Raw genomic sequence first — 18,817 nt, 5'->3', positions numbered from 1 at the left:
TAATTAGCTTTTGATGGTCCATCTCCAGGACGTCACCGAGATAATTTTTTTCCTGAGTCACCTTGCGAACAGTCCGGTAATGGCTGATGGTAACTTCCAATATCGTTTCTGTTTGATTTTTGACTACCGTGCGTACAATTTAATTCGTGAGATCCTAGTCTCACGGGAACCAGGTCGCTTTTCTCACTGAGACGTCACGGGGTCGACACAGCAAACAATCAGCACGCTGCAACTTCAGCAACGCTTGTGCTCGTTCTCGGGGCTAATAGATTTCGAAACACATTGTGCTTGGCTGGCTTCCGTCGAATAAAAAAATACGTAAAGTGTTTATGGAGGGTCATTCCAGGATTCAGAAAACTCCAGTATTACAAATGTGTGTGCCTGTCTCGGCCGCGGCGGGAGGGGAGACACAGTTTTGTAGAGGCTTTGCGCAGAAAATGCTTCACCAACCCATAGACGAGTAAACATTTCATTAAATAAATACTATCTATATCATCTCGTTAATAAAGATGCGGGTTTTTCTTGGTCCATAATATATGAGCGAATGACGTTTTAGGAATCAGAAAATATTTGAGCGGTCGAACGTTTTTGCGAATGTCAATTTAGCGAATAGGCTGTTTTTCGGCGGTGAGGATCTATGTTTTGAAACTGGCGCGGTTACCCCTCGCTGTCAATCAGGGGAAACGAAGCTGCCATTCGCTACAGCGTCATTCGATGAAACGTCGTGGTTTCGTTTTCATCCACTAAATCGTCGTTCGAACAAGTTTTTGTTTTTCTCCGAAACAAGGTACCTAAGGTCTTACCTGCTTTCCACACGGATGACAGAAGACCATGTCCCGGTCGGTCGAGTAGCGAAGGGAATGTTGGGTCCATTGCCGAAACAGCACGCTTTTTGGGACCTTCTTTTTTTGGCATTGTTGAGAAGCTTCAGGCAACGAAGGCGAAGAGAAGCAAACCACAGACCACTGGACACAATAACGTTAGAGACCGACGCGTACGCGAAAGGAGAAAACTACGGCTTCCTAATTCCTTCACCACATATGTAGACACAGACACACGCGCTCACTCAAAAAAAAAAAAAAAAAAAAAAAAAAGCTTTTTGGTGAACTTTTTTAGCGCTGGATTGGCTGGGAAACTCCCAGCATGCACTAAGGTTCATTTAGGGTGAAGCGGAGTAGAGCAACATTCAGATCTATACTTCCAGCCTCCCGGCAGCTCCCGGAGGGGGAGAAAGGAAAAGCGCGGCAAGAAATATAAAGAAGGATGATGCGTGGAGAAAGGCGGGAACGGTCTTGTTCTAAGAGGAAGGCGACGTTTGCGCCTTCGCTTGCAGGCGTGAAGAAAAAAACAACGACTTTTGTGATGGATCTCAGGGCAGAGATTGGAGCAGTCTCTTGCCATGCATCGCTGTAGGATAAAAAATAGTTCGCTTGAATTTAAAACTTAAGAGAACAATTCATTTTGATGTAGCGAAACCAAAAAAGTAAAAAATAAAATAAGAAATAGCCATTTAAATGCGGGAAACGGTAATTAAGACTTATATGACTAAATAGGCATTTATAGGCACTATAAATCTACTCTTAAAAAACTTCCTAACTCATGATTCGTGATCATATATAGAAAAGACACGATCGGGACCAAATGAAAAAAATAGGCATTTGCCTAAACATCCAGCTCTCTAGTTATCAAATACCTTCTTAATACATAATTTTCTTCTGTGTGGACACCAGCAACCCCGTTCTCTTCAGTCCTTTGTCTTCCTGACTTTCAATCTAACACCGATATCATGAGAGCCCTTACCAGACTTGTGATCGTTACTTGAAAAATGTAGTAGATTAGAATTACAAATTACAGAGCCTCAAATGTGATAAATTACCGTTACAAATTTCTTTCGCTGAAAAGTAAAGTATGACTTGACTCGTTACGTTATCAATTACTTTCACGTTACTTTATCCATACACACATCCAGAAAACGATAGAAACAGTTGTGATATTTTTCAAAAACGTTCTGCAACACTACTTTTCAATTCTCATACGCCCATACTATGCCAGTCCTTGCAAAAATAAAATTTTGTAGTTAAGAGAAAGAGTGTAGGTGCACTCCTTCACCTGTAAGCTGACGAGGTACCGAAAGCTGCAACTACACCCGCCGTCCCGCTAGCTAACGGCCCACGGAAATGATCTCTGGAATTTTGCAGGCAAAGCTAGTGGTGCGCAAGCTCAGTAGCTGCGTCTACCTCCGCTACGAAATTCGGAGCTAAATTTGCGATCTACAAAAGCTCCCTTTTAACTCGAATGTGTCGCCTGTTATTAAAAAAAAAAAATTGTTCTAACATAACAATGTATAGCCAATGCAGAATTCAGGTGTCCCAGCTTACCTTGATGTGTTTGCGTAGATTAGAGTTTGTTGTTCTTGCTGATGACATAGTGTGTTTCTTTTGCTAGCAAAGTATGCACTGAAACTCTAGGGTTCCGTTCTTTTTGATGCCCTGAATTGTGAACATCTTATTAAGAGATGGCCATGGAGAAGTCGGGCACTTCACGACCGAACACTCGACTCGTCAGAGGAAAAGTGGCGGTTACGGGTTATCGATCGTTCATCGGTTCTCACTTTCATACCAATATTCGAGGAGGCCAAACGAGGGGAGGGCATAGAGAATGCAGGTGAAGCGGTGGACATCGGTCTCACAAAACAACAGAGGATCACACCCCTTTACGGGTTCTCTCTCTCTCTCCCTCACTCTGTCAGCACTCCTTAGATGGCCTAACCCCCCCACCCCTCCCTTTTATGTTGACTGCAAAGTGGGAAGTGGACTCGACCACTATGCCCAGACTAGTAAACGAAAAGAAGTATGATTAAATTAAGAACACCGACTTCACATAACAAGAAAAACAACTTCATTAAACGTTTCGCCTCCCATGCCGGGAGGCATCATCAGTACATACACAGGAATGAGAGAGCTTCGGTTGACCGAAGCTCTCTCATTCCTGTGTATGTACCCGAAGCTCTCTCATTCCTGTGTATGTACTGATGATGCCTCCCGGCATGGGAGGCGAAAAGTTTAATGAAGTTGTTTTTCTTGTTGTGTGAAGTCGGTGTTCTTATTTTAATCTTGACATCTCCCGGCTTTTGGACTATTTTTGAAAAGAAGTATCGTTCGTACCATAGCCTCCTCTATACTGAAAAAGCTTGGCACATCGCCACGAGACGCGGCCGCCGAAAGTGTAGAAGTAGAGCTGCAGATAACAAGAGGTGAGTCATGTAGCGGGCTCCCCGCTGCGGCAAGACGCCAAAACACACTTTTCCCGGGCGATGGAATGTGCGCTCGTGCTCCTAGTGTTCCTTACACTATCGCTACATTTCTCGTCGGGTTTGAAATCCATGTTTCAGGTCCTCACCACTGCAAAAGCTGTGCGCTGACTACAGGTTTCCCGAGAAACGCTCTTTGCTACCGGCACCTCGCGCTCGAAATCTGCGACTGGGAACTCTGTGGCTCCGTCGTCGAACTTCCAGGCTTTGTGAGTATAGAGGAGGCTAAGTCCGTACACTCGAAGACGGCGCTCTAAGCCTTGCGCAATGCGCTTTTTAGCCATGCCTGAAAAGCGTGCTAGAATAAAGTAGCGCGTATCAAAGACAAAGATAATTCGACCACATCGGGGGAGGCTACATTGTCTGTTACGCGACTTGTGAACCCGCGAATCGAAGGGGTATGGACCCGCGTTTGATGTCTGCGAAGCTGGCGAGAGACGTCGAAGAAGTTGGAAAGGGTGAAACGGTGTGAAATACAAAAACAAGTAAACACGAAAAGCTTTCTCCTGCCCGGGAAAAGAAAAACCAAGATGGAAGGCGACGGAGAGCTTAGCCGCCGTTGTCTTACTTGATCTTTATCTTTCGTATATCTATAGACCGATACGCGGGATTGACGTCACGGCGCTGCAGCGGCGCTGCGATCGCGCCGGAGCCGGGGGGTGTGGGCAAAAGGGCGCACGTTTCGCATGGGCGTCATAGTATTTCAGCATGCAGCGAAGCTGTGTTGCCGTTCATCTCACCGAAATGTACAAGAAAAGTAGCGGAATGAGCTTCTACAGGTTCCCGGCAGACTCTGAAAGGCATAGAAGGTGGATAATATCCGTGGATCGAAAATTATGGTCGCCTCGCGCGTTTGTGCGGCAAGCACTTTCTTGGAGGCAAGCGCGGCTTCCATTTCAATCTCCGTCCCGAGGCTTGCTTATGTACAGGGAACCCGTTCTCTGATCGAGACCACCCGGATTTTGTTCCCACGGTGTTCGCGCACAAAGCACCGGCCAAGCGCTCGTCGGAGGCTCGCTACGCCCGTGCTACCTGCAGCAGAAGGGGATCGGCGACAGAACGGCAGTGTTGTAGGCGTTACCAATAAAAAGTAACGAAATACGTTACTCGTTACTTGCAAATTAAAGGTACACGTTACTGAGCTACGTTGCTAAAAATAAAAGGAACGCGTTACCGCTACCGATAAAAAGTAACGCACGTTACTTCTGCGTTACTTTTTAAATTATGATTTACGCGTTTTACGGTTTGGCGATAGAGGTATGCATAAGCTCATATATCAAACAACATTATGTTCATGCAGAAACAGAACACAATTACTTCATCTCTTTTTACGGTTTCACCTAAATACTCACGAGAAAAAACGCAAAGAAGAACATGGCTTGACGCCTAAAAACACGGAAAAACTTGACGTGTAATTGTAGTAACGAGTTGAAATAGTTAAATTACAATTACAATTACTTGAAATAGTAACGTAAGTACGTTACCCGTTACTGTGTCGAAAAAGTAACGAGTAGGTTGCTACGTTACTGAAAAAAGTAACGCGTTCCTGGTAACGTCGTTGCTTGTAACGTGTTACCGCCAAGACTGCAGAACGGACAAAGCGTTACTGCTTGTCACGCCTTGTGGTCATGAGAGTAGAAAAAATAGCATACCTTAACTTGAAGACGCTGTGTGTATTTATTTAATTAATAAATACACTTCCGTAGACCCACAGTCTGCTGATCCCGCCGGCAGTGCGGAAACCGACTCGAAGTAGTCGTAGGCCTCGAGAGACTTGTACGCCTTAGGGTGCCTCAATGTCCTTCTGTTTAGGCTGATGCCACTCTTTGTAGTAGCCGATGCCGACAGCACGTGCTCACGGGGAAAATCCAAAGAAATCGACGAAAACAAAATGTCGCCCTAGCACAGTCAACGCCACAAACGCGCGCAGGGACGCGCTCTTTCACGCGCTTCTGAACAAAAAAGAAAAATAAAAGTGTGGGACAAAATGGCGAGATGCCACCACCCTAAGAAAAGCGCACATGAAGGCACCCTAGTACGCCTGCTCCGTGTCGGCCGTGAACTGGCTTGGCGAAAAAACTAAATAAACGACGACGTGAGCCGTCGACTTCGGTGGCAGCAACTTCACGTCGGAAGTCCAGCAGGCTTTGTTTACGGCGTACGGATCCTTGTAGGCAACGCCGTCCACGCAGAGTTTGTTTCGATACCACCGCCGTTCAGGCTCGGGTAGCGAGCTCAAATAGTCGGGCATAGCATACGACATACGTTGCCAGGAAATACGACTCACAAAAAAAGGTAGAAGCGTCCCTACAACGTCAACAACGAGCGCACGCCACACAACGCAATGGCGAAAACACGGAGGGCCGGGTCGCTTTTGCCCACATAGCTACCGCGCATGCGCGGCCTTCCGGCCGTGTTGGTAAACAGAGCCGCTCCGCGTGTCGGTCTATAGTATTCTAGTGACCGGTCATACAAGAAATCGTGTTCCCTTTTCGGCTATTCTTTCCTTTGTTATGTTGGGCGTCTCAGCCCGTATATAGAGGGTGTCTACTCCAACTGGTTGTTGAGCATAAACTGCTTTTATTCCTACAATATTCGTACGGTCAAGCCTGCTCACGTCAAGGGCAGCTCGGGTAACCCGATCTCCGGATGCCGCGGCACCGGGACGGCGGCATTACGTGATCGCCCAAGTGGCGCCTTAGGAGTTCCACAAGGCGACGGAAGGTTGCTCGTATTATACACAACACCCTTCCTGATGTTTTCTATTTCGTTGAACTAGACCTTTCTATGCTGCTGAATGTTCTGCTCGTAATGTTCCAGTTACTGTATTATGCTCCTAGTTTAAGAAGTAACGAGTAATTAAAGTAATCCGTTACCAATATTTTGACACGAAATTACATTACAAATTACTTAAAAAGTGACGGATTACAGGTAATCCGGAACTTGCAACAAATTAGTTTCCAAGTCTGGCCCCAACCATCATAACTGAGGTTATAGCTGAGGCCACCAAATGTATCAACTAAGCACAGAGACCACGCCTGGATGGTATTCACTGCGTGCTGCTTTGTGTTGGTGCAATAAAAAAGGCCCGAGTGCTGACTATCATGTTCATTAACTTCACGACCCCTTGTTGAAATCCTAGGCACGAGACAAATGCTTGTATCGCCCCGATACACGAGGGGCACGGCGCACTTGCGTCATCTGTGGCGTCGTACGAACCTAAGCGGAGGGTAAGTTCGTCTGCTTCTTGCACAGGTGCTTCGATGATGTCCGAAGGACACCGATGTTTGATTGGCTATAATTGAAAAATATAGTGAGTAGACCTCAATGTATAGAGCAATGATGTCTATTCACTATCCTTCCAACCTTAGCCCGTCATACCTCGGTGTTGTTAAACGTTGCCAGATCCCCTGCGCCAGAAGCGGGCGACATGCTCACAGCTCGCTGCGCTTTTGAGAGCCCGTGGCGTGGCCGCAAAAAGGTGGTTTCAGCTCGTCGCTGCTCTCTCCCCTCCACCCATTGGCGAAGGAATTGTATTCTTGTTTTTCGTCGCAGTTCTCCGTGATTCTTTTTCCTTCTTTACTAAGTCGCTGATACGTATCTTTAATACCTAATTGCGTGCCATCATTATTTCCGCATCTTTTGCACTTGATTTTCTAACACGGTGGTGCAAGCCGTGATTGGAGCCCAGGACTAGGGGCACCCAGCCAGAACTGATTCATCGATCGAGATCTGCTATCTGTTTCTGGTCCCCTCCCTCTATTCTCCTCTTTTCATAAAGTAAATTACGTTTTCAACAACAACAACAAGGCATTGCCGTTTCTTTCAACGACTGAGCATTCTTCAAAATCATCGACACACCAACGATCACTGCATTAAATACCAAAGTGTCGCGATACCACCGTGCGTACATTAGAATAGTGTTCCCCAAATTTATGGCTCTGGCTTTCTTGCAGTTTTCTCCATGTATTGTTTGCCACCGAAAAGCGGAATGCAATAAACAATTTTTGTTTGTGCATTGAACACCAGACCGATGAAGCACCTAAATTTGTGTCCCGGAAACCATACAGTTATTATAATGTACGCTAGAGGTTCAACTGGCACTAGTGTCTATGCGACTTCCGTGACGCAAATTGAAGCAGACAGCAAACAGTCTGCTTTTGCGGTGCTTCTGTGCATTCATATGGGAAAACGCGCGTGCATTTTGTCTCTTCGCCGGAAAACAACACTTAACGCTTTGGTTATTTGGGTCGTACCGAATAGTATGTACCTTGATTAACATTCTAAAAGTGTAAATGCTTTAGTTAGCGCACTTTTCTTCATCGGTGAGCGATGTTTAACTTCGCTACATTTCAGTCCCAAACATGTATTCCGCAGCAGGTGTGTAAAAACAAACGACGATTCAAAGCGAAATAACAACCGAAAGGAATATAGAGTGTCTTCAAGGCTCGCCAGGATCCCGGTGACGCTTATATATTGCTAATATGCCAGTCCTCTCACTATATGAAAATGACCCCTTTGTGCATGAGCGGATAAAGACATTCAAAACGTAAACAGAAAGTACGTGGGCCGTGAAATGTGTCTCTTCGTATTGTTTTATCTGCCGGGCACCTTTAAGCATGCATGCAGACACTTGTTCTCGAAGATTTCGAGCGTGCGGGTGATATTTTAAACGTAGAACAAGCATCTTCGCGCAGAGCAGAAAGAATAAGGCGGTACTTACTTACTTAAAATCGGAATATATTACGTTGCCTTCAATTTATTTTGATCGTGCATGCACTGGTCGTTACTGATCCAGTGTTACTGAGTTGTTCTTGCTGTCTCTCTTGGCTTTCCAGATGTCCTTCGTTCGTTTGACACGTATATTCCTCATGCTGAAAAGCGCCGACGTCGTGTTCGCGCTAACAGTGTCCGATAATGCACATAAATACACGTACGAAGCCGTTTTAGCACTGTTTTTAATGCAACGAATTTGAAAGAAAAACGCAGTAACTGACCAATTATTTCATCTGCGTGACTGAGAAATGTTTCAATGTGCCTAGTACGAATTATTCGTGATATTTGCTCTTATAATCGAGCGCAGAGAGAAAATGCACTTGTCTTTTCCCATAGAAATGCATTACCGGAAGTCAATTTCGGACTGGTTGCTGTGTGCTTCAATTTGCGTCAGCACACTAGCACCACTTGAACCTCTAACGTACATTATAATAACTCTATGCCGCAAACTTCTAGAAACTCTATCATCATCAAGGCAATACATCGCTCCCGCTTGTTAGCCCCCTGAAGGAACACGGCTACTTTTATTTTGTTTTAAATAAATATGAAAATGTGCGTTCTGACGTTTAATAAAGATATAGTGGTTTGAAGATTTCAATTAACCTAGCGATTTTCTGACTTTTACACTTACCTAGTTTTTTTCTTCTCTTGTTCTTCCTTCGATCTCTGACTCGTCGCGTCGACGTTTCGCTGGTTCCAGAAGCTATAGATAAAAAGAGAACGAGCCCATTAGAACCGACGCGGGGTGCGCGCGGGCGGTTTCTGTATACGTCCTCTTAGTGCGCTTTGTAACATGACTTTTTGGGAACCGGCCCACTGGCCACCGTGGAGCTCGTCACAGGAAAACTGTCACACCGGCTATCTCGTAATGTTTCCTTTCTTCATGTGAACACTCGTCAAGGAGGGCAATTCGTCACCGGAAAACTGTTTGAAAGGTGGATCCTGTATCAGAGAGAATACTTTTGACCTTGTTTTACAGAAGTGGACTAGGGTTCAGTGTCCTCGTTCAGCAAACGTATACTTATTTTCCTTTCCCTTGTTTTACACAAAGAGAAAGGGTCCAGTGACAGCGTGTAACCAACGAAGACCGACCTGCGCTTTTTTTAGAACTGGGATTGCCATGCTTTGACTAATCATGCTTAACTAACAAAAGAACTTCAAACCCAGCTTTTACCCAGTTCCGCCTAGAGGAGAACTGGGCGTGAGCGCGGGTTATAAAAAACTGCACTCTGTACGAATTTCAGGTCTTCGCTAGAGGCACGGAGAGATTTGAAGTAACAAAAACTGAGTGTGCAGCTCCATTGGTACTCTACGAGGAATTTTTCTATAGAGTTGGCCGAAGATGCCATGTTGGTATTTACTTGGTACGTTAGTATCGTACTATCTGCAAGATAAAGATAACTACTGACGAGTTCATTAGTGTTGTAGTGGCCGTAACTGGAACTCACACTTATGCTGGGGATCCAATAGACTAATATACTGAAAGTTCATCAGAGCTTGAAGAAAAAAGCAAGTAAGATATTTTGTCCGTTTGTATTTTGGTTATTGGCAGTGTAATTTCTAAACTGTTTTATTGTGTGCTATTTTAGTGAAGAAATTGAAAGCGACCCACCACATCAGATCCTACTTTATGCCGTCGCTACTGTCGGTGGGCATAGGGCTTTCCAGATGACTTCGCCCAGCACGTACCATTCGAAAGCAAAGACAAACACGCAAAAGTGCGTGCAATCTCCCAAAACTGGGAGAAGACATAATTTTACCAGAAGAGTACAAGGTGATTCAAGTCTTTGTAACATACAATCCCATTCAACCCCCAGTTAAATAATTTAGAGCAGTACGTTTTATGTATTTTCCAGGTGTCGGGTCTACACGACGAACCCTTTCTTCCTCATGATAGCGATCCTGGACACAAGGACTGTCGTCCGGGTTTCGGTATACTGAAAAATTGTTAACGGCTTTCTACTAAGGGGCATGGTTCATGGACGCTACTTAAATGTGACGCCGTCGCTATTCTCCCAGGTGTGAACGGTGCATGGGAGTCACCAATGTACTGTGATCTCGCTTCTGTGCGGCTTGCTTCCGAACAAGAAGAACGAATCCTACCGGCGGAAAGTTTTCTTGTGCATATTCTATGGTTCGAGTTCTCGTATGTCGCAAACTATAGTAGCACTTTCGTTTCGTTTTCAGACTTATCTAGGTGCTCTACGGCGTGATGTCAAGCATGGAAGTCGGGTAATATACTGCGATTTCGAGGCTGCCGTGAGCTCAGCCTGTCGCAGGCATTTCTCTCGATGGATGGATAGATGTATGAATGGATGGTAATGGCTATACCCTTTGTAACGTGCGGCAGCTTGCGCCACTTAACCTAACATTTTGTCATCTTTACTTTTATTTAATTTGTATAAATTTTGTTTTAACACGAACACCCCCCCCCCCCCCCCCCCCCACACACTCCCGTGTTAAAGTGCTTCCCCTGCCTATTTGTATCTGTATTTTCACCCCTCCCTAATTCGCTTCCACCAATCTTCCGATCTCCTCTCAGAGAAATTTTTCCCCTATTCAATCGTCTATACATGTCTACAAATCCCAGTAGCCCCCCCAAACCCTTAGTCACCCCCCCCCCCCCCTCCCCAAGAGGGTGGGACGAAGCTCTGTGTAACTTAAAATTCCATGTTCTATTGTTTCCCTTTCGCGGTTGCATATGCCCCACAGAGTGTCTGTTTTCTGGAATTTAGTCCTGTATGTTTTCGGTCTTAGCACCCCCGTTCTAGCTTCAAACGGTAATGAGCTCCCCAATGAATTATCACACAACTGTTCCTTCTTTTTTTTTTGTTTGTGTGTGCCCGGTATATTGTTAACGCTAATTTCCCATGCATTCTCTCTTCCCAAAATTTCCTACCTGTTTTCTTTACTCCCTTCTCTGCTAATATAACTTGAGCCCTCAACATCCTTGAGCCCTCAAGCGAGGTGTAACGGAAGATGTGCAAGTTGGGCATGCAAGCGCGCTGCTGCCAATTTGAAGATTTTGGTGCTCAGGTATTTAGGTCGTATTCTCTAAGCTTGAAAGTAAACCATAATCACATTGATACACTAATATTATTCGGCTTGCCATGCCACGAAGCCTCTTAGAAAGATGCGTTCTCCTTTTGGAACATCATATGCTGTAGCATATTTTCACAAACTCATAGCATTACTGAGTTCGTTCACTAAAATAAACTTTAAACACCAAATTCTTTATTCGTTTATTAGCTGTTGTACGTGTTGTCATTACTTATTTCTATAATTCAGTATTATTTGTTAATTTGCATATTTCGATTATTATATCATAGCATACATATTGTACGTAAACAACCAGTTGCGGCGCAGCCTTTTTTCTTCACGTGCCAGGAAAAAATAAGGTTTAAATACATATGATCACAGAAAAACATAGGTGCACGTCAAGCCAATACAATATATCACCGACGTATATGCCACTAAGTATTGTCTTCTCTAGATGCGAATGCCACCCGAGGCCACCGATCTGGCAATATACTTCGAAAACGCCTACGTTGGTCGCCAAAGGCATAATAAAGTTCAGACAGCCTTGTTCCCACCAAGCCTATGGTCCGTACATGATGCTGTGCGTCAAGATATGCCACGCACGAACAACACTCTCGAAGGCCGGCATCGAGACTGACTTGCAGGTGGGGTACTGTTGCTTTGGTCCTCACTGTTTTAACACGTCCGAGTCCGCATTTTCCGCCATATTTTATGTTACTCTGCACCTTTTTTGTTTTTTGCTGCAGTCCAACGTCGACTGCTGTCTTCCCAACCTCTGGGCCAGGTGTGCACAGGTGAAAAATTACGAGGGCCCAAAGATATTTATTGAGTACTGCGAGGAGTTTCAATATCAGGCAGGCAGATTTTCAATATCTGGCATCATCGCACTGGTTGCTGTCTTGAGCACATCTCGCAGTGCGGTGTTCGCGGGCTGCACAAAAAGTGCCCACGGGCCGCATGTTGCGCATCCCTGCTCTGGGCCTTCCTCAGGTGTCTGAAGGATGAACAAGCACTACGAGAACTGAAAGCGGCACAGCTAGACGCTGGACAACAGCCACCGAGTCTCGCACAGAAATATAAAAATGTGGATGAGCGCATATCTAGAGTTCTAGAGGAGCGCTCCACCGGATCTACTATCTGCAGGCTTCAAATTATTGCTGTGAATATACCGTTTTGGTGTTCCATGCTGTAATGGCACATTGCAGCTCAAGAAAACCGCATGTGTCATTTGTTATTTCTTAACCTGCGTGGCTTATAGTTATATTTATTTCAATTTCAGCGCCATGTTTTGATCACTGCTGCCAACACGGTTCATATGAATTCAAAGTGAGAAACAGAAGTAAATTCGTAGTTCTAGAGTCAAACTCTACGTCGTGACTTCAGTGTTCCTTATCCCGACTATTCCGGTGTGACGGAAGTTCCTCGTTGTTGGCCTCCCTGACGAATTCACCTAGGATCAGTTGGCCTGTGACGACCGGGCTTGCGGCGAGTTCTCCTAGAGTCGAAACCCTGGCATTTGTCGGGGGTTCTGGTTTTCATAAAAACAATGGATGTGTTAAAAAGTCCTTGAAATGGCAATAGTTGTGTTTGCCCCTCCGTCTGCTGTGCCATGTCTTGCAGTGATTTTTCGAAATGCGCTGTCACGCTCTTTCGGACACCAACGACGTTTTCGTTGGTGTCCGAAACGTTTTCAGTGGAAGATTATTAAAAAGCGAAAGTAGCAGATTTATTTCAACAGGATATAAAATAAATTCACGTTCTTCTAGATGCGTTCAGATCACGGCCAAACATGCCGCGATAACAATATATCGTAAAATGTGTTTAAAACAAAATTCGTTTATGCGTATGTTTATGGAGCCTGAAATTTGTCTGCCTTAACGGGCTACTTGTCTTTCAGCTTCTGGGGAGGAATTTAGCCAGTGCAATACAACTGTTATCCAGGGGTCTTTGACGTGCATCACGCAGTATTGATACACGACCGCACGCCACTACGATACTCATCCAGATCAAAACAGGCAGGGGTGTGGATTGAGCCCAGTATCCCTGGCTTCTGCAGCGCGAGCTTTCGCTCCTCGTTCTCCGATCTGTTGTGTGCTAAACCACTCGGCCACCGAGCCCTCATATATTCGTTTTTTTCTTTTTTTTATAGATGAAGTAGGTCAACTTAAGAGACCGTTAACTCATAATAACGTCAGCCGAGCATTCGGCTCCATTTTACCACCTCATATTTTTAACCGTGTTGTCTTAGTCATGGGTCTGCTTGACCTGTATAAAACGAACACTTGGAAGCCTTACTTTCCACTCTGATTGTCTAAGTGCTGAATGTTCCCTGTTATCGCTTGGACACTTGTGACAATTCGTATAGTGGTCCTAATCAGCTGTAAAATGTATTTACATTTTAGTATGGTTTTTGTGAGACAGCGTAGAACACTTTCTTAAATAACTTCAATATTCGTCTAGCTATTTAATAGCAAATGTCGACGTTCAATAAAAGGTCACCGTGTTTTTTTTTTGTGTGTTTAACGCAGAACTTAAAATATTGTTTCAATATTATTGGATATGAATATTGTCTTGAGTCCTCCCCGCGAAGTTTTATGTGAGGCTTTACAAATCAGCTAGCCGCCTGAAACCTCGATTTACAGGTTTCTTCTTAGCTGCAAGACTGCAATAATATGCATGTTGGTGATTCACCTCCTGCGAAAGTCTTTGAAGACAGCGACTCTGCTCAAACAAGCCGGAGAAGAAAGCGTCTATGCTCAGTCAGGTTCTGCCCATTTCACGAGCCGAGACCACGCCGATAATCAAATAGAATATTTTTGTGGGTCGCTGTACCAACATGCTGTTTAATAAAAGAAAGAAGAAAGAAAAATATATTTTTTTTTTTGTGCGCATCGCTAATGCGCGCTAACAAACGATACGCGAAACTGCAGGAGCCAGGAAACCCATGAGCGACTGTATATGGGAGCTTTAGGTTTCATTCTATGAAAACCTAGCCAAGAGCGAAACCGATATGGGAACTATGCAATTTTGCGGTGCACTACAAACCAAAACTTTCACAGGCCCAAACAAGATGGCGCCGTCCTGTGATTTCGATGCGCCTCCATATTCAGTTTAGTGTCGTCGCCAAGCGTCAGGGGATTCAGTTGGCGCTGCAGACGGCCATCTCGCGTCACATAGACCAGTGTCTGACCTGTTTCATGGACGTCGCGATGATTGCTTATCCTGACGCCATGACACAGTAGGGGGACTACGTTTCTTGCAAGACTCCGTTTTTTTTAGAAACCTCCACACATATCGTGGTGCATGAACGTCAGAATTGCAGGGTCACGAAGCAAAAATATTGTTTTATTCGCAACTCCTCTGTTTATGTCAGCCTATATTTGAGATTTTTAGTTCCCATTTCTATCGGTGGAAGCTAGTGTTTCGGATACTGATCTATAGGCGGTATTCGTGGCAAGATGTCTTGGTGGCGCCCTTTCACGGACAGTCTTCTCTAATGAAGTGTGTAGGTTGCGAGCAGACGACACCCTATGACACTGCAGGGAGTACCTGTGTTAGTTCGCATTTATTCCGAATAAAAACGGTTTAGCTATTAAAGAAACATGTAGGTAGATTTTGTGAGTCCTCTTTGTAATGATTACCTATGCCTCAAAGTTCCATTTTATATTAAATAACTTTAAAATGTTCAAAAATAAGCCTGTAACTCGCAATACCGTTTGTGCGGCGTGTGTCAGAGCTATTCACAGCCTCTAGGATTCTTGTTCTTTTCGAATCGGTGGAGGCCCTTGTAGTAAAACACTTTTGGATACACCAGAGGAAATAACGTGCGGTCATCTTAGCTGAGCTCGAGCGCATAGTTGTGTTGCAAAGCGCCGAGCACTTGTTTCAGCTAGATGGAGCTTTCCGACACCGACGCTCTTATCCAAGAGCGACTCGACAGTTGCTGACAAGCAAATACTCGTCAGCCACTGACACTTAACTTCTCCCCATGGCCAAGAATCCGAGACATTCGGTTTAATTCCATTCCGCGACGACATGTGGCGCCTAAGCCCCGAGCGAAATCACTTTTCCAATTTCCAATGTGCCCTCTGTTTCCGCCCGCACCGCCAATCTTATCTTCGAATCCGGAGAGGAGACATCGTAATGCAGTAAGGGCATAGCACTGATAACACGCTCAAGACAGCTCCGAACATCGGAACCTCTCAAGGTCCCAGCTGGGCGCGCCTAGCGCAGGCGTGCAATGTGGAATTGCTTCTCCCGCAGCCAATGTGCATTTTAAAGTGATAAGCTAACGCTCAAGACTATTGCTCCATCGCTAAAAAGCCAAATTTAAACCGAGCAAAGTTAAAGAAATACTTCGTCTCACCTTAGCATGGACTGGCCCCGGAGGCTGCTCCAGCGCGAGACGGTAGCCTTCATTGGCGTTCGCGCCTCACGAGCCCTCGTGCAGCCGCCGAGGTGTCGTCGAAAGCAAATAGCTCGCGCTTTTAGCCCGCGACCAACAATAGCCCTTGCTAAGGTTAGACGAAGTATTGAAGCGCGAGTCGAATCCGCTGCGTTTTCCTACCTCGCACCGGCGGTAGTGCATCGGACATAAGGCAAAACAATGCTAAAAGTGCTCTGTTTCAGGCTGGGCTTTCTCTTATCACTGGAGCCTGTTAAAGAGGGTCTTCTGGCTTAGGGCGCCTTGGCTCAGGCTAAACTTTGTCTCACCTCAGCATGGACTATTGTTAGCCATGCATGCTAAAGGCGCGAGCAGTTTCCTTTGAATCACTCCTCGGTGGCTGCGCGAGCGCTCGGGCAGAGAGTACTCCAGTCCAGTTTGTCAAGGCTAGCCGCTCGCGCTTGCACAACCTCTTCAGTAGTACTTCGCAGTCTCACGCTAACATGGACTAACCACGGAGGCTGCGCTAGCGTGAGATGGCAGCCTTGACCGCGTAGATTTGCATCCTCGCAGCACGAGTGCTCGCGCAGCTGCCGAGGCGTCACCCAAAGCGATTATCCCGGGCTTTTATTGCGCGTGGTTGCTAAAAAGATACAATTATAGCTTTGGCCGTGATACGGTGGAATATGCACGTCAGCTATTTATTTGTCTGTTTGTAAACAAGCTCACTATGGTGGGTGACAGCTCAAGAGTGCAGTGGAAGCTCCGCGTTCAGCGCGCGCTCCTTGCTTTCCGCCGCGCTTTGGCTGCGCGTGCACACTTGTGCTATCAAGGCCACAAAGCTCGTGCTGGAAGCGGAGCTTCCACTGCACTCTTGAGCTGTCACAGACTATAGAGTCCACTATTGGCGAACCCCTGCGCGCTTCCGGATTCGAACTTCTTTCCGTTTCGTTCCACGTTATTTTGCTTCCTGTACAGCTCGCAAGTACAAGGGTCGTTTGATAAGTTCGGTAAATTTATACGATGAACAATTCAATGGATGACGCCATGGCTGGCAAGTGTCATTTTTCAAACTAACCCAGGCTAGCTTCCAGACAGGAGCGAAGCGCTGTTCATGTTTCACAGACGGCTGAAGCAAACACTGTAGCGCTTGCCACAACACTGGAAAAAAAAACCCAGCCCTGTGCAATGATCAAGCACGTTTGTTTTAAAAATGTTAACGTCCACGCATCAAAACCGAGTTGCATTAAGTTCATGGGGACCCTTATTCAACGTTGAAGGCTGTTTAGCTCGGGGTTCATTGGATTAAACGTGGCAGAACGTTCCCTGAAGATGAAGCGCGCTCCGGACGCCGAGTTGAGGTCACCACGACGGATATTGTTGAATAAATTTATAATATATTAATTGGAGGACAGTCGAGTGAATGTGCACAAGACTGCTGAGACCATAGGCATCTCAAAATAACGTGTGCACAAAACCCTCTACAAAAAGCTATGTGCGCGATGGGTACCAGCACCACCTCCTAGATAACAAGGCCGTAATGCTGATAATTTTTCGCCACAGAAGAAGGCCGATCGCGGGCCGTGATTGGACGCGAGGGCTGCGTCAGCGTCTCGTTTCTAATCAGAGAGACGGACGCAGCGCTCGTATCCAGTCACCGCCCGCGATCGGCCTTCTTCTGTGACGAAAAATTATCAGCACTACGGCCTTGTGATCTAGGAGGTGTTGGTACCAGACTGTTCATTCACCAAGACAACGCGCTCTCCCACGAATTGACCGTGACAATGCAAAATTGGAAGAATTGGGCTTTGAGTTGATTCTTCATCCACTCCAATCTTCTGATATGGCGTCGTGTGTTTTATCAGTGTTCCCGAACTTGAGAAATCTGACTCTGTCGGAAAAAGTTCTCATCAAATGAGAATGTCATTACTCCCGTCAGTTCATATTTTCTAGCCTTTAAGAAAACCTCTTTTTCTGAGAGAAAGAAAATTTAGAAACTCGCTGGACCAAGTGGATAGTCTTCAATGGGGATTATGTTGAGAAACGACATCAATTTTTTCTTCTAACAAAGCGTTTAACCAGCTTTTTTTACCAAACTCATCAAACGACCCTTGTATGCACGTTCATATAAAGGTATAACTGGGAACACAAAGCACGCTTTGCATTAGAGATGGACAAATAAGCGCTTAACCAGAAGTCTACTGCGGCACGAACCACCCTGGCGCCCTTGTAATATCAACTCACGCCGAGCGCGTTGTGGCACAGGTAGAGACGGTACCTACGAATGGTTGGACCACACCGAGGAGGTCAGCAGGAGAAGCTCCGTCTCCACCTCGCGCTTGTCATTTTTCATAAGTTGAAGCGTTACCAAACTTAGAGAGCTCGAGCCGGAGTTGGAGCTTCCCCTGCTGACCATATATTGTAACAAACTGTATAATATGCAAGTTTTTGCACGTCGTGTTTCCAGGTTCAGCAGAAACTCTGCAAGCAGCCTTGAAATTGTGGTAACCCACATGATTTTAAGCCCGTGTCGAAATTTGACTAAGTTGTCCGATAGTCACAGAAACATCTGTAAGCTCTGCAGTTGGTACTATTGTGCAAGGGAGAGGAAGGGAGATACTATATGATGCAAATAAATAAATAATTATATGCTGGTTCGCCCATATATTTTATACCTTCAGCGAAGGCGAGGGACCCGCAACATTTCCTGTTTGAGTCCTGGTTTTCTGAGAGTCCCTAACCGAGTGTGCTAGCGCCTGGTAGCTCGGGGAATGTGGAGAGCCGAAAGATCAGGCTACAAAAACCCAGAAATCCTGGGTTCGTCCCCACCAATCAGGATGAGCATAGTACCGGCACGTGTTTGAGTTGCACAGGCTGAATTTCTCAGGTACAGCGTGAGCCAGTATCACCACCTCTCAAACGGCACACACATAAAATTGTTATACCCTTATTTATGTAAATGGCCAGTCCTATAGGGAGCACCCTTATTCGTGTAAGAAAACACCCTAGAAAAAGGGTGTAATGTCTCACAGCCTCAAATAAGGGTGTTTGGACAAGTACGCGAGTAGCGAAAGCGGCCGATTAAATGCGCGGTTGCGGGCGTCAGTGACAGACGTACGACGCATTAGCGTGTGGGCTTCATGTTCTTATCATACAAAAACGGACTAATAAAAAAAAAGCTTCCGTCAGGTGGAGTTGAACTGACAACCCCTCGATAACGGCTCAAGCGTTCAACCCACTACACCACCCTCAAGATGCAAATTTTGTGTTTTACTCCTGCTACTTAAGTCTTCCTAGCACATTTAGAC

The 18,817-nt window shown here is 45.6% G+C and overlaps 1 pseudogene; it reads right to left on the bottom strand.

The window, feature by feature from the left end:
- LOC120836007 overlaps nt 1-833 on the bottom strand; it is a 28,710-nt pseudogene extending 27,877 nt beyond the window's left edge.
- Nucleotides 834-18,817: the final 17,984 nt, after the last annotated feature.

This window comes from Ixodes scapularis, unplaced genomic scaffold (genome assembly GCF_016920785.2).
Source record: "Ixodes scapularis isolate PalLabHiFi unplaced genomic scaffold, ASM1692078v2 PGA_scaffold7__128_contigs__length_106722199, whole genome shotgun sequence".
Classification (NCBI taxonomy): domain Eukaryota; kingdom Metazoa; phylum Arthropoda; class Arachnida; order Ixodida; family Ixodidae; genus Ixodes; species Ixodes scapularis.
This window is presented reverse-complemented; position numbering and strand designations above follow the sequence as displayed.